We start from the raw sequence: 14,578 nt of genomic DNA, 5'->3' as shown, positions 1-14,578 counted from the left end.
CAATATACTGGCAGGGAGATTTGTTAGACCTGCTTTGGAGGATTTAAAAGCGGGGGAGGATCAAGAGGCCTAACAGGGAAGGCAGATGAACTCAGGGCATGGTTAGGAACATGAGACTGGGATATCATAGCAATTACAGCAACATGGCTCAGGGATGGGCAGGACTGGCAGCTTAATGTTCCAGGATATAAATGCTATAGGAAGGATAGAAAGGGAGGCAAGACAGGAGGGAAAGTGGCGTATTTTGATATAGGGATAGCATTACAGCTGTACTGAGGGAGGTTATTCCCGGAAATACATACATTGAGGTTACTTGGGTTGAACTGAGAAATAAGAAAGGGATGATCACCTTATTGGGACTGTATTATAGGTGCCCTAATAGTTAGAGGGAAATTGAGAAACAAATCTGGAAGATTTCAGTTATATATAAGAATAATAGGGTGGATATGGTAGGGGATTTTAACTTTCTAAACATAGACTGGGACTGCCATAGTGTTAAAAGTTTAGATGGACAGGAATTTATTAAGTGTGTACTAGAAAATTTAATGATTCATTATGTGGATGTGCCTACTACAGAAGGTGCAAAACTTGACCTATTAGATTAGATTACTTACAGTGTGGAAACAGGCCCTACGGACCAACAAGTCCACACCGACCCTCCAAAGATCAACCCACCCAGACTCCTTCCCCTACATTTACCCATTTTGCCAGAGTGGCGAGGAGAGAAGGAGAGGTGAAATGACGGCTACCGGGAAGGGTGAGTTTTCACGCATTAAAAGGGACTTACCTCAGGAGTCGGGCCTCCATTTTGACAGAGCGGCAAGGAGAGAAGGAGAGGTGAAACGAGGACTGCCGGGAAGGGTGAGTTCCCGCATTAAAAGGGACTTACCTTGGGAGTCAGGCCTCCATTTGCCGAGAGGTGCGAGGGAGGAGCGAAGTCATATATTTGTGTGGTTGCATTACCCGAAACACAACTTGGGTAGTGTCTCCCACCCGTCCTCCTCCTCTAACCAAAAAAAAGGACCTGTGTGGCAGATTGGTAAGGTAACGAGTTTATTTTTTATTCCTTATTTTTTCAACGTCTCTTTGGGAATTTAGAATAGTTGGAATGGAGGTTAGGGCAGTTGAATGTTCCTCCTGCAGAATGTGGGAGGTAAGGGTCACCACTAGTGTCCCTGCTGACTACATCTGCGGGAAGTGCACCCAACACCAGCTCCTCGAAAACCGTGGTAGGGAACTGGAGCTGGAGCTGGATGAACTTCGGATCATTCGGGAGGCAGAGGAGGTTATTGAGAGGAGTTACAGGGAGGTAGTCACTCCTAAGGTACAAGAAAAAGGCAAATGGGTTACAGTCAGGGGACGGAAAGGGAACCAGCAGGGAGTGCAGGAATCCCCTGTGGCCATTCCCCTCAACAATAAGTACACCGTTTTGGATACTGTTGGGGGGGACGACTTACCAGGGGAAAGCAGTGGGGCACAGGGCTCTCGCAGAGTCTGTCCCTGCTGCTCAGAAGGGAAGGGGGAAGAGGAGCAGAGCAGTAGTCACTGGGGACTCCATAGTTAGGGGGACAGATAGGAGGTTCTGTGGGGACGAGACAGACTCACGGTTGGTGTATTGCCTCCCAGGTGCCAGGGTTCGTGATGGCTCTGATCATGTTTTTGAGATCCTTAAGGGGGAGGGGGAGCAGCCCCAAGTCGTGGTCCACATCGGCACCAATGACATTGGTAGGAAGAGAGATGGAGATTTAAGGCAGAAATTCAGAGAGCTAGGGTGGAAGCTTAGAGCTAGAACGAACAAAGTTGTTGTCTCTGGTTTGTTGCCCGTGCCACGTGCTAGTGAGGCAAGGCATAGGGAGAGAGAGGAGTTGAACATGTGGCTACAGGGATGGTGCAGGAGGGAGGGTTTTGGATTCTTGGATAATTGGGGCTCTTTCTGGGGTAGGTGGGACCTCTACAAGCAGGATGGTCCTCATCTGAACCAGAGGGGTACCAATATCCTGGGGTGGAATTTCGCTAAGGCTATTGGGGTGGGTTTAAACTAATCCAGCAGGGGGATGGGAACCAACAAGGGGCGAAGCCACATTAGATTTGGTAATGGGTAATGAGCCCGGCCAGGTGTTAGACTTGGAAGTAGGTGAGCACTTCGGTGATAGCAATCACAATTCTGTTATGTTTACTTTAGTGATAGAAAGGGATAGGTGTATACCACTGGGCAAGAGTTACAGCTGGGGGAAAGGCAATTACAATGCGATTAGGCAAGATTTAGGAAGCATAGGATGGGGAAGGAAACTGCAGGAGATAGGCACATTAGAAATGTGGAGCTTATTCAAGGAAAAGCTACTGTGTGTCCTAGATAAATATGTACCTGTCAGGCAGGGAGGAAGCTGTAGAGCGCGGGAGCTGTGGTTTACGAAGGAAATGGAATCTCTGGTCAAGAGGAAGAAAAAGGCTTATGTTAGGATGAGATGTGAAGGCTCAGTTAGGGTGCTTGAGGGTTACAAGGTAGCCAGGAAAGACCGAAAGAGAGAGCTCAGAAGAGCCAGGAGCAGACATGAGAAGTTGTTGGTGGATAGGATCAGGGTAAACCCTAAGGCTTTCTATAGGTATTTAAGGAATAAAAGAATGACGAGAGTTAGATTAGGGCCAATCAAGGATAGTAGTGCGAAGTTGTGTGTGGAGTCAGAGGAGATAGGGGAAGCACTAAATGAATATTTTTCAACAGTATTCACTCTAGAAAACGACAATGTTATCGAGGAGAATACTGAGATACAGGCTACTAGACTAGGTGTGATTGAGGTTCACAAGGAAGAGGTATTAGAAATCCTGCAGAGTGTGAAAATAGATAAGTCCCCTGGGCCAGATGGGATTTATCCTCGGATCCTCTGGGAAGCCAGGGAGGAGATTGCTGAGCCTTTGGCATTGACCTTTAAATCGTCATTGTCTACAGGAATAGTGCCAGAAGACTGGAGAATAGCAAATGTGGTTCCCCTGTTCAAGAAGGGGAGTAGAGACAATCCAGGTAATTATAGACCAGTGAGCCTTACTTCAGTTGTTGGTAAAGTGTTGGAAACAGTTATAAGAGATAGGATTTATAATCATCTGAAAAAGAATAATTTGATTAGGGATAGTCAGCATGGTTTTGTGAAGGGTAGGTCATGCCTCACAAACCTTTACTGAGTTCTTTGAGAAGGTGACCAAACAGGTAGATGAGAGTAAACCGGTTGATATGGTGTATATGGATTTCAGCAAGGCGTTCGATAAGGTTCCCCACAGTAGGCTATTGTACAAAATGCGGAGGAATGGGATTGTGGGAGATATAGCAGTTTGGATCAATAATTGGCTTGCTGAAAGAAGACAGAGGGTGGTGGTTGATTGGAAATGTTCATCCTGGAGTCCAGTTACCAGTCGTGTACCGCAAGGGTCGGTGTTGAGTCCACTGCTGTTTGTCATTTTTATAAACAACCTGGATGAGGGCGTAGAAGGGTGGGTTAGTAAATTTGCAGATGACACTAAGGTCGGTGGAGTTGTGGATAGTGACGAAGGATGTTGTAGGTTCCAGAGAGACATAGATAAGCTGCAGAACTGGGCAGAGAGGTGGCAAATGGAGTTTAATGCGGATAAGTGTGAGGTGATTCACTTTGGTCGGAGTAACCAGAATGCAAAGTACTGGGCTAGTGGTAAGATTTTTGGTAGTGTAGATGAGCAGAGAGATCTCGGTGTCCAGGTACACAGATCCTTGAAAGTTGCCACCCAGGTTGACAGGGTTGTTAAGAAGGCATAGAGTATTTCAGCTTTTATTAATAGAGGGATTGAGTTCCAGAACCATGAGGTTATGCTACAGCTGTACAAAACTCTAGTGCGGCCGCATTGGAGTATTGTGTACCGTTCTGGTCACCGCATTATAAGAAGGATGTGTGGAAGATTTGGAAAGGGTGCAGAGGAGATTTACTAGGATGTTGCCTGGTATGGAGGGAAGGTCTTACGAGGAAAGGCTGAGAGACTTGAGGCTGTTTTCATTAGAGAGAAGAAGGTTGAGAGGTGACTTAATAGAGACATATAAGATAATCAGAGGGTTAGATAGGGTGGACAAGGAGAGCCTTTTCCAAATATGGTGACGGTGAGCATGAGGGGGCACAGCTTTAAATTGAGGGGTGATAGATATTGGGCAGATGTCAGAGGTAGTTTGTGGGAAGTTAGGGAAGTGATTGCTGGGCCTCTTGCTGAGATATTTTATCATCGATAGTCACAGGTGAGGTGTCTGAAGACTGGAGGTTGGCTAATGTAGTGCCACTGTTTAAGAAAGAAAGGGCAAGCCAGGGAACTACAGACTGATGAGCCTGATGTCAGTGGTGGGCAAGTTGTTGGAGGGAATCCTGAGGGAGAGGATGTAAATGTATTTCAAAAGACAAGGACTGGTTCTGGATAGTCAACATGGCTTTGTGCATGTGAAATCATGTCTCATGAACTTGATTGATTTTTTTGAAGAAGTAACAAAGAGGATTGACTAGGCTAGAGCGGTGGACGTGATCTATATAGACTTCAGTAAGACTTTCAAAAAGGTTCCCCATTGGAGACTGATTAGCAAGGTTAGATCTCATGGAATACAGGGAGAACTAGCCATTTGGATATAGAACTGGCATGAAGGTAGAAGATAGAGGATGGTGATGGAGGGTTGTTTTTCAGACTGGCGGCCTATGACCAGTGGAGTGCCACAAGGATCGGTGTTGGGTCCACTACTTTTTGTCATTTATATAAATGATTTGGATATGAGCATAAGAGGTATAGTTAGTAAGATTGCAGATGACACCAACATTGGAGTTGTAGCAGACAGCGTAGAAGGTTACCTCAGATTACAATGGGATCTTGATCAGATGGGCCAATGGGCTGAGGATTGGCAGATGGAGTTTCATTTAGAGACATGCAAGGTCCTGCCTTTTGGGAAAGCAAATTTTAGCAGGACTTATACACTTCATGGTAAGGTCCATGGGAGTGTTGCTGAACAAAGAGACCTTGGAGTGCAGGTTCATAGTTCCTTGAAAGTAGAGTTGCAGTTAGATAGGATAGTGAAGCAGGCGTTTGGTATGCTTTCCTTTATTGGTCAGAGTACTGAGTACAGGAGTTGGGAGGTCACGTTGCAGCTGTACAGGACATTAGTTAGGCCACTGTTGGAATATTGCGTGCAATTCTGGTGTCCTTCCTATCGGAAAGATGTTGTGAAACGTGAAAGGGCTCAGAAAAGATTTACAAGCATGCTGCCAGGGTTGGAGGAGTTGAGCTATAGGAAGAGGTTGAATAGGCTGGGGCTGCTTGCCCTGGGGCGTCAAAGGCTGAGGGGTGACCTTTGGACCTAAGTGGCAACTTTTTCACGCAGAGGATGGTATGTGTTTGGAAATCAGCTGCCAAAGGAAGTGGTGGAGGCTAGTACAATTACAACATTTAAAAGGCATCTCGATGGGTATATGAATAGGAAGGGTTTGGAGCGATATGGGTCGCATACTGGCATGTGGGACTAGATTAGGCTGGGATATCTGGTTGGCATGGACGAGTTGGCCTGAACGGTCTGTTTCTGTGCTGTACATCTCTATGTCTCTGTGACTCAAAGGTAAAATGAACCATATCTAAGTGATCTTGAGAATGAAGGAGTTAATTGTTGCAGGAATTACTGTTAATGAAGTTCATACAACTTAACCTGTTTTTTTTCTACTCTGTACTTTTCCATTCTGATTACGGAGCTTGTTTATCTGTGTAAATGTGACAAAATTTGTTTTCCAAAGCTACTAATGAAGACTGAAATGATGTGGACAAACAAACCAGAAAAGTTGAGCTATAGGGAGAGTTGAATAGGCTGTGGCTGTTTTCCCTGGGGCATTGGAGGTTGAGGGGTGACCTTCAGACCTAAAAAAGACCTAAGGGGCAACATTTCCACGCAGAAGATGGTATGTGTATGGAACTGGCTGCCAGAGGAAGTGGTGGAGGCTGGTACAATTACAGTATTTAAACAGCATCTGGATGCGTATATGAATAGGAAGGGTTTAGAGGGCTATATAGGCCAAGTGCTGGCAAATGGGACTACATTAGGTTACAATATCTGGTCGGCATGGACAAGTTGGACCAAATGGTCTGTTTCATGCTGTACATTTCTATGACTCTATAAGGAAACTCACTTTGTGATGTTACAACCTCCATTTAATTTAAATTCTACCACTTCCTTAAAATTCCAATGTACATACAAATAGGCAAGACAGGGTCACAAAACCAGAAATAGGATTAGTTGTCGTCGTTCAGGCCCTTGAGCCTGCTCAGTCATTCTTCATGCTGACCTTTTAGCCTTTTCCTCATAACCCTTCGACTTTCCACCAGATCACGAATCTACCTATCTCAGCCTTAAACACACAGAATGACGAATGCCCCTGACGCACTCTGTGGCAAAGAATTCCAAAGACTCAGAACCCTTAGAGAAGAAATTCTTCACGATCTAAGTCTTAAATTGGTGCCCCTTTATTCTGAGATTTTGCCCTCTGGTCCTAGACTCTCTCATTAGGGGAAACATCCTCTCAGTATTTACCTTGTCAAATCGCTTAAGAATCCCATATATCTCCATGCAATCACCTCTCATTCTTCTAAATTCCAATGGATAGAGTCCCAACCTATTCAGTCTTTCGTTATAAGACAATGCCTCCATACAAGGGATCATTCTCGTGAACCTTCTCTGAACTGACTCCAATAAAATAATCTTTCCTTCACTAAGGGACAAAACCTCTTCACCCTACTCCAGACACAAGTATTATGGATGAAGGAGAGGGAAAAAAAAAATCAGAGATGCACAATTCTAACACCAGTTCAGATGACCAATGTTGATGAGCTGTTTTCTTTCAGTTCCTTTTGATTCTTTGATGAAGACAAAAGGTCATCGTAAGTCGATTCTCTGTCTTTTATTCAGTGGTTCAGGGTTCACACTTTCAGTGCCTCTGAAAGTGTTTTTTTTAACATCTTTTCCTTTGAACAGGGGAATTTTGGGGGTGTGATGGCCGAGTGGTGTTATTGTTGGACTGTTAATCCAGAGACCCTGGTAATGTTCTGGGGAGCAGGGTTTGAATCCTACCGTGGTAGATGGTGGAATTTGAATTCAATTAAAAAAATCAGGAATTAAGAGTGTAATGATGAAGCTGAATTCATTGTCAATTGTGGGAAAAATCCATCTGGTTCACTAATGTCCTTCAGAGAAGGAAACTGCAATCCTCAACTGGTTTGGTCTCCATGGGACCTCAGACTCACAGCAATGTGATTGACTCTTAACTGCCTTATGGGCAATAAATGCAGGCATAGCCAATGACTCCCTCATTCCATGAATGAATCTTTTAAAAAATTAAAGAATAGTTTATATGGGAAAAGCTAATGAAAGCAGCTACCAGGATACGTTCTCCATACAGGAGGGAAAGAGAGAGAATTTCCCTTTGCAACCAGGATGTTACTGCCATATTATCCATTCCCAAGTTTATAGTCAATCAAGTTGTTGTTACCATGCCATGCTCTTAGCCCACAACAGCTGGTCAATTGAAAAACCAATCAAAAGACTATTGTTGGACAATTTTAATGCTGAACAAACACACTCAAACACATCATGGAATTCAGTCAAGCAATCTCCCCACTGCTCAAATTTGGTAACATTATCAAGATAACTCACAATCAGTTCCAGTAACTATTATTAAATGTAAACATTTTTTTTCCACAGTTTCCTGGTTTTAAATTGGTAACATTTCCAATTTTACATCCACAGTCCGAAAAAAAAGTCTTGACAGTTTCCTACTTCTAGTCCAATATGGCGGAGGAAGCATCCATTCTGCATCTACTTTGTGAAGACCATTTGGGATCTAATGCACTTCAAACAAGTCACCCCTTCCTTTTGAAACACTCGTGAAAACAATTGCAGGCTGTCCAATATTTTCTCATAAGACAATCCTCTCATTCCAGTTATCATAGCATCAATAGTGTGGAAGCAGCCCATTCGGTCCATCGAGTCTACACCGACCCTCCCACCCAGTCCCACCACCTCCATCCTATAACCCATGGCTAATCTGCCTAGCCTCTACCTTCTTGGAGAGTATGGGCAATTTAGCATGGCCAATCTATCTAACCTGCACATCCTTGGGCTATGGGAGGAAATCGGAGTACCTGGGGGGGATCCTATGCAGTTACAGGGAGAATGGCAACAGTCTGTGGGAAGTTTGCACAGAAGGTGGAATCGAACCCAGGTTCCTGGTGCTCTGAGGTAATCCAATCTAGCAAATCTCTTCTGATGTAGCTGCTAAGGTATTTATATCTTTCTTAATTAAGTATACCAAAAGTGCACACAGCATTTAAGATATGTTCAACAATGTATGACATCTTATCTTTTCTGTGCAATTTCTCTCATAATGTGGAGTTGAGCTTTTGTGACTCGTGCACGAGAACATCTTGATCCCTCTGGACTTTGGAATTCTACAGTCATTCTCTTTTTGCTGGAATTGCTGGAAAACCTCAGCTGATCTGGCAGCAGAAATCAGAACTAAGGTTTCAGATCCAGTGACCCTTCTTCAGAATTGATGCCTGTAAGGAAAAGGATGGTACTTATGCAAAAGATGGGATGGGGATGGGGGCTGGAGGAGAGTAAACAATAGATGGAGAAATAGCACAGAGAGAGAAGAAAACAGACAAAGAAGTGGGTGAAGGTTGCCACTTTAACACACCACACTGTTTCTTGACCAACATCTTTCTCAGGTTTGCTGCAGTGCTCCAGTGAATCTCAGCACAAGCTGGAAGAAAAGTACCTCACCAATTGCTGCAATTTTTGTTTCAGTCTTTGTTGGGACTGAATGTGATCAGAATGTCGAGCACTTACTGCTCATCTTAATTGTCTTTGAATTAAGTAGCATTTTAGAGTATTTCAGAGGGCAGTGACGAGTGAAACACTGTTGTGGATTTGGAGTCACATGTAGGCCAGACCCAATAAGGAAATTAAAAGGGGGATCAATGAACTCGATAGGTTTTTTTTTATGATTTATGATAGGGTCATGGTCACTTTTACTGATTCTAGCTCTCAGTTTCAGGTTTCATGCATTGAATTTAAATTTCCCCAATTACCACAGCTGGATTTGAGCTAATAGCCCAGCGCTAATGAATTTGGGTCTCTCGGTCACAAGTCCAGCACCTTCACCACGACATCACCATCTCCCCCTGAAGTCCAGTGGCTTTTGAAATGACTTATGTGACACAGTTTTAATGACTTATCATTTTACCTTTGATAAATCCCTAATGGTAAATTATCTAGGTTCATGCGAGACTTAACCATAAGGTGAGACCAAAGACATAAGTTGTTAAATTCAGAACATTTATTGAATATTACACATTTAAATGATAAAAGATAAAGTTTCAAGTAACAATAAAGACAGCAAAAGTTTAGAAGCTTAAAAGAATTTCTCACAATTCCTCAAGCAATTAGGTTGAAGTGAAGTGTGTGCCCTTTCCAGTTCCCTGATGCTGGATAAAGCGTAAAAAATATCTTCCTAAAAAGCTTCAATTTTTACCTTCAATTCATATCTTCTTATCTCAAATCAGTCAAACTGTCCAACACAAATTGATTAATTGTTTGTTAATTATACTGGTTTCTGAAACCTGCAAACAGATTCCCAGGTGTGTGAACGTTTTCCAATACAACAGCTCAAATCAGAACATTTACATGTCTGATTTTTATATAAAATTTCTACCATACTTAATTTAATTTATTGACATTGTACAAAGTCATTTATTGATGTTTTATTTACATTCCTTATCTCCAGCTGGGAAACCATCATTTTACAGAGTAAAAACTCACTATGTAACCTTAAATATTTAAAACTGTATATTATAAATCATAGATTGTCTGTTACAAGTTAAACGTCCAGCTCTTACTAATATCTATTAGTTAGTTATTCTTCAGTTGTCTTGGAGTTGAGGTTCAGCACATTATTCAGTGGTTCCTGACTGCTTTCCAAACATGCAAATCATATAACTGAATTAAAATATCGTGTTTGTTGGAGTCAACATGGATTCTTCTAGCCATGTTCCTATAACAACTGTATTATAGAAATGGTTAAGTCCTACTAAATGATTAGTTTTAAAAGTCAGCAGCATTCAAATAGATGTCCTTCACAGCTCAGATACTTGGTCATTCTTGGCAATGGACACTGAACTAGAGTCATAGAGAGCTACAGCACAGAAACAGACCCTTCGATCCAACTTGTCCATGCCATCCAGATATCCTAACCTAATCTAGTCCCATTTGCTAGCACTTGGCCCATATCCCTTCCTATTCATACACCCATCCAGATGCCTTTTAAATGCTGTAATTGTTCCAGCCTCCACCACTTCCTCTGACAGCTAGTTCCATACATGCACCATCCTCTGCGTGAAAAAGTTGCCCCTTAGGTCCCTCTTATATCATTCCCTTCTCACCCTAAACCTATACTCTCTAGTTCTGGACTCCCCCACCCCAGGGAAAAGGCCTTGTCCACTCATCCTATCCATGCCCCTCATTCTTTTATAAACCTGTATAAGGTCACCCCTCAGCTTTCGACCCTTCAGGGAATTCTGCTACCCAGAACACATTCTGTGCCTTGCCACCTCAGTTTTTCCAGACTCATCAGCTGAGGGAAGGTAGCAGACTGTAATCAGCAGGAGCAATTTCCTTGCCCAAATTTGAACTGATCCCCTGAGACTTCAAAGAGCTCAGAGTCAATGTTAAGTATTCCCAGGACTAGTTACTCCCAACTGTATAACACAGTACAATCACTGCTGGGGCAGAAAAGAAACCATGCAGGATGATGCATGAATCTGCAACTTTGTAAGACATGATTCACTGAGTCTGACTATATCAGGCATCTCTTGACTGGTCTGTGGGATCTCTCTCCTCATGTTAACAAAGATCCTCAGATATTAGTGAAGACAATCTTAGCAAAATTGACTAAGTGGGGTGTGCATTGAAAATTCTGATGTCTGGGTTAATGCCAAGTAGTCCTTGCAGTGTTTTGTTTTAATTGAACCTCTTTACAGTGGTTTGATGAAATTGTGAAGCTCACTGGGCCATTTGGAGGCAATCATATTATTGGGGACCTGTAGGCCAGTCAATAAGACACACTTCCTTTCCAAAGTGTATAGGTGAACCTGATGTGTTTTTTCATATTGTCATGGTTTCATTATTATTATTATTATTTATTATTATTATTATTATTATTAATAACACTGATATTTTATTCTGACTAATTCATTAACTGAATTTAATTATTCCACTTGTCAAAATGGGATTTAAACTCAGGGCTCCAGACCATTAGACAGGGTTCTTTCATTACTGGTCCAGCAGCATTATCATTATGCACTACATTTCTGTCTCAAATAGCAGGTTTCACCAACTTTAAACATCCCCTAGTCTTTTTATTTTGTGGTCTCTGGGCACATTTTTCCCCGACCCTCTCTGTAATTTTATGTTCTCATTATGTAAAAGGTACAGAAATGTGAGTTACTGGATCTTGTGTCTGTGGAGGTTGGGGTCAGTATACAGGTGATGAAAACAGACAGCAACAGTTCCTCAATTATCCAAGTCATAAATCACCCTGGCATATTAAAGGGGATATTAAAATGAGAAAAGTCTTATTTTAGTAGTTTGGCATTTTGAAAATATCAGCCAGAGTTTCATTTCCCCAAATATCCTCTCTTCCCTCTCCAACACTGGGCAGGGGATGTTTGAGACCAATGATAAAAGTTACTCTAAGAATTGTGGAAATTCCATGTTTCCCCTACTTCGTTAATGGTTTGGTCATTCTTTAATGTTCTTTATTTTCTGTACAGTCTTTCTGACCTTCCACTCATCTTTCTGAAATCTTTCTTTCAGTCTGACACTAACTTTCTTACTTCGCCATGTCCTTCCATTATAATCTTAGCACTGTAAAGTCTCTTTTCTGAGAATTCTAAAAGATCTCCTGAAATGACTGCCACTGCATCTTGACTAACATATCCTTGAACATAAATTCTCAGATCACTCTGACCTCATGCCCTCATAATTCCCTTTTATTTGAGGTTTGAAGCATCAGTTCAAGACACTTTATATGATCACTTCTATCAAAGGATACCTTTGGAATGAAGTCATTATTTAAAGCTGCTTCATTGCACATTACCAAACAGTGTGCTTTCCTTGATCCCAGGTTGCCCAGAAAAACAGTTTTCATTAACTCTTTGAACATTTAAGCTCTCCTTGCTAATGTGACACATTCAATCTCTATGCTGATTAAAATGACTCATGATTATCACAGTTAAAAATCACACAACACCAGGTTATAGTCCAACAGGTTTATATGGAAGCACTAGCTTTCAGAGTGCTGCTCCTTCATCAGGTGGTTGTGGAGTATAAGATCATAAGACATAGAATTTATAGCAAAAGTTTACAGTGTGATGTAACTGAAATTATATATTGAAAAAGACCTGGATTGTTTGTCAAGTCTCTCATCTTTTAGAATTAACATATTGGTTTCAGTTTTTTCATATGTAAATCGCAGAACTTTTTTAAAGTTATATTCTCAAGTGAACTTTAACAATTGGTGTAACGTCGGCCCAAATAATGCATTGAAGGTGTGAGGTACCCTGTATGAGTCTGTCTGTGCCCCAATGTTCAGACTGATTCTGACCTAAAAAAGGGATTTACAGAACCTTACATAGATTCATGCAGTTTTTGAGCAAAATAAAGTGTAATTCTACAAGTATAAATTCACCCCACAAATTTGTGTGTGTGTGTGCGCGTGCACAGGCTATGAGTGTCTGTGAGAGAGTGTGTGTACGTGTATAAATGTGAGTGTAAAGGGGTATAAGTCTGTGAGAGGTTGCATGTGTGGGAGTGTATGTGCGAGTTTCTGTGAATGTGTGTGTATCTGTGTCTTTGTGTGTGTCTGTGTAGTGCAGTGGGATCACCTATTGTATGACATAAATCCAAGGTCCTGGTTGAGGCCATCCCCATGGGTACCGAACTTGGTCATTAGCCTCTGCTTGGCCTGTCCTGAAGTCTGCCTTGGAGGATGGTTACCCAAAGGTCCAAGGTCAAATGTCCTCATCCGCTGAAGTGTTCTCTGACTGGGAGGGAACACTCATGTCTGTTGGTTGTTGTGCAGTATCCATTCATCTGTTGCTGTAGCCTCTGCTTGGTCTTGCCAATGTACCATGCCTCAGGGTATCCTTGCCTGCAGTGTATGTATAGACAACGTTGGCTGAGTCGGATGAGTACCTGCCATGTACATGGTGGGAGATGTCCCCGTGTGTAACGGTGGTATCCCATGTCAACCATCTGACACGGCTTGCGGTGACTACCATGACAGGGTTGTATGGTATTGTCCTGAAAGCCGGGCAGTTTTCTGTGAATAATGATCTGTTTGAGGTTGCTTAAGGGTGAGAAGTGGAGGTATGGGGAAGGTCTTGGCGAGATGCTCATCCTCATTGATAATATGTTCCAGGCTGCGAAGAACATGGCGTAGTTTTTCAGCTCCTGAGAAGTACTGGACAATGAAGGGTACCCTGTTGGGTGCAGCTCGTGTCTGTCTCCTGAGGAGGTCATTACAATGTCTCGCTGTGGCATGTCGGAGCTGGCGTTTGATGAATTGAGCATCATACCCCATTCTTATGAGGGCATCCTTGAGTACTTCCAAGTGCCCGCCAAGTTCCTTCTCATCTGAACAGATCCTGTGTATGCATAGGGTCTGTCCATAGGAGATGGCTGTTTTAATGTTTTAGGTGGAAACTTGAGAAGTGTAGCATCATGAGGCTATCCGTGGGTTTGTGGTAGACTGAGGTATTGAGGTGCCCATCCTTGATGGAAGTGCACGTGTCCAAGAATGAGACAGATGCTAGAGAGCAGTCATTCAGAATCGAATAGATTACTGCAAGAAAGTGTTATCGATAACAGAATAATCAGGAACATTGAAGGCACCTATCCGGCAATCTGACCAAAAAGCACACCTGTGAACTAAACACATTGATTCGGACTTTGGATCCAGTCCTTCAGAGTTCCCTATGTGCCCTCATCCCAGGTACTTCTCGCATAGGCGACTTCTACTGCCTTGTGAAGATACACAAAGCCAACATACCAGGGCATCCCATTGTATCAGGCAGTGGGATCCTGTGAGAGAACCTCTCTGGCTATGTCAAAGACATCCTGAAACAGGGGACCCCCCAGCTTCTGTCATGACACTACAGATTTCTTACAGAAACTCAGCACCCACGGACCAGTTGAACCGGGAACATTCCTCGTCACAATGGATGCTCCAGCACTCTACACCAGCATCCCCCACAATGGCGGCATCAAGGTAACAGCCTCAGTACTCAACACCAACAACTGCTAATCTCCGAGCACTGTCTTTCAACTCATCTGTTTTATCCTTGACTACAATATCTTCATCTTTGACAACCAGTTTTCATACAGACACATTGAACAGCCATGATGACCAAATGTGCACCCCAATATGCCAACATTTTCACACACATTTTCAAACAACACTTCTTCTCTATGCAGGACCTCCAATCAACA

Source organism: Chiloscyllium punctatum, chromosome 30 (assembly GCF_047496795.1).
Source record: "Chiloscyllium punctatum isolate Juve2018m chromosome 30, sChiPun1.3, whole genome shotgun sequence".
Classification (NCBI taxonomy): domain Eukaryota; kingdom Metazoa; phylum Chordata; class Chondrichthyes; order Orectolobiformes; family Hemiscylliidae; genus Chiloscyllium; species Chiloscyllium punctatum.
Note: the sequence above shows the minus strand (reverse complement) of the source record.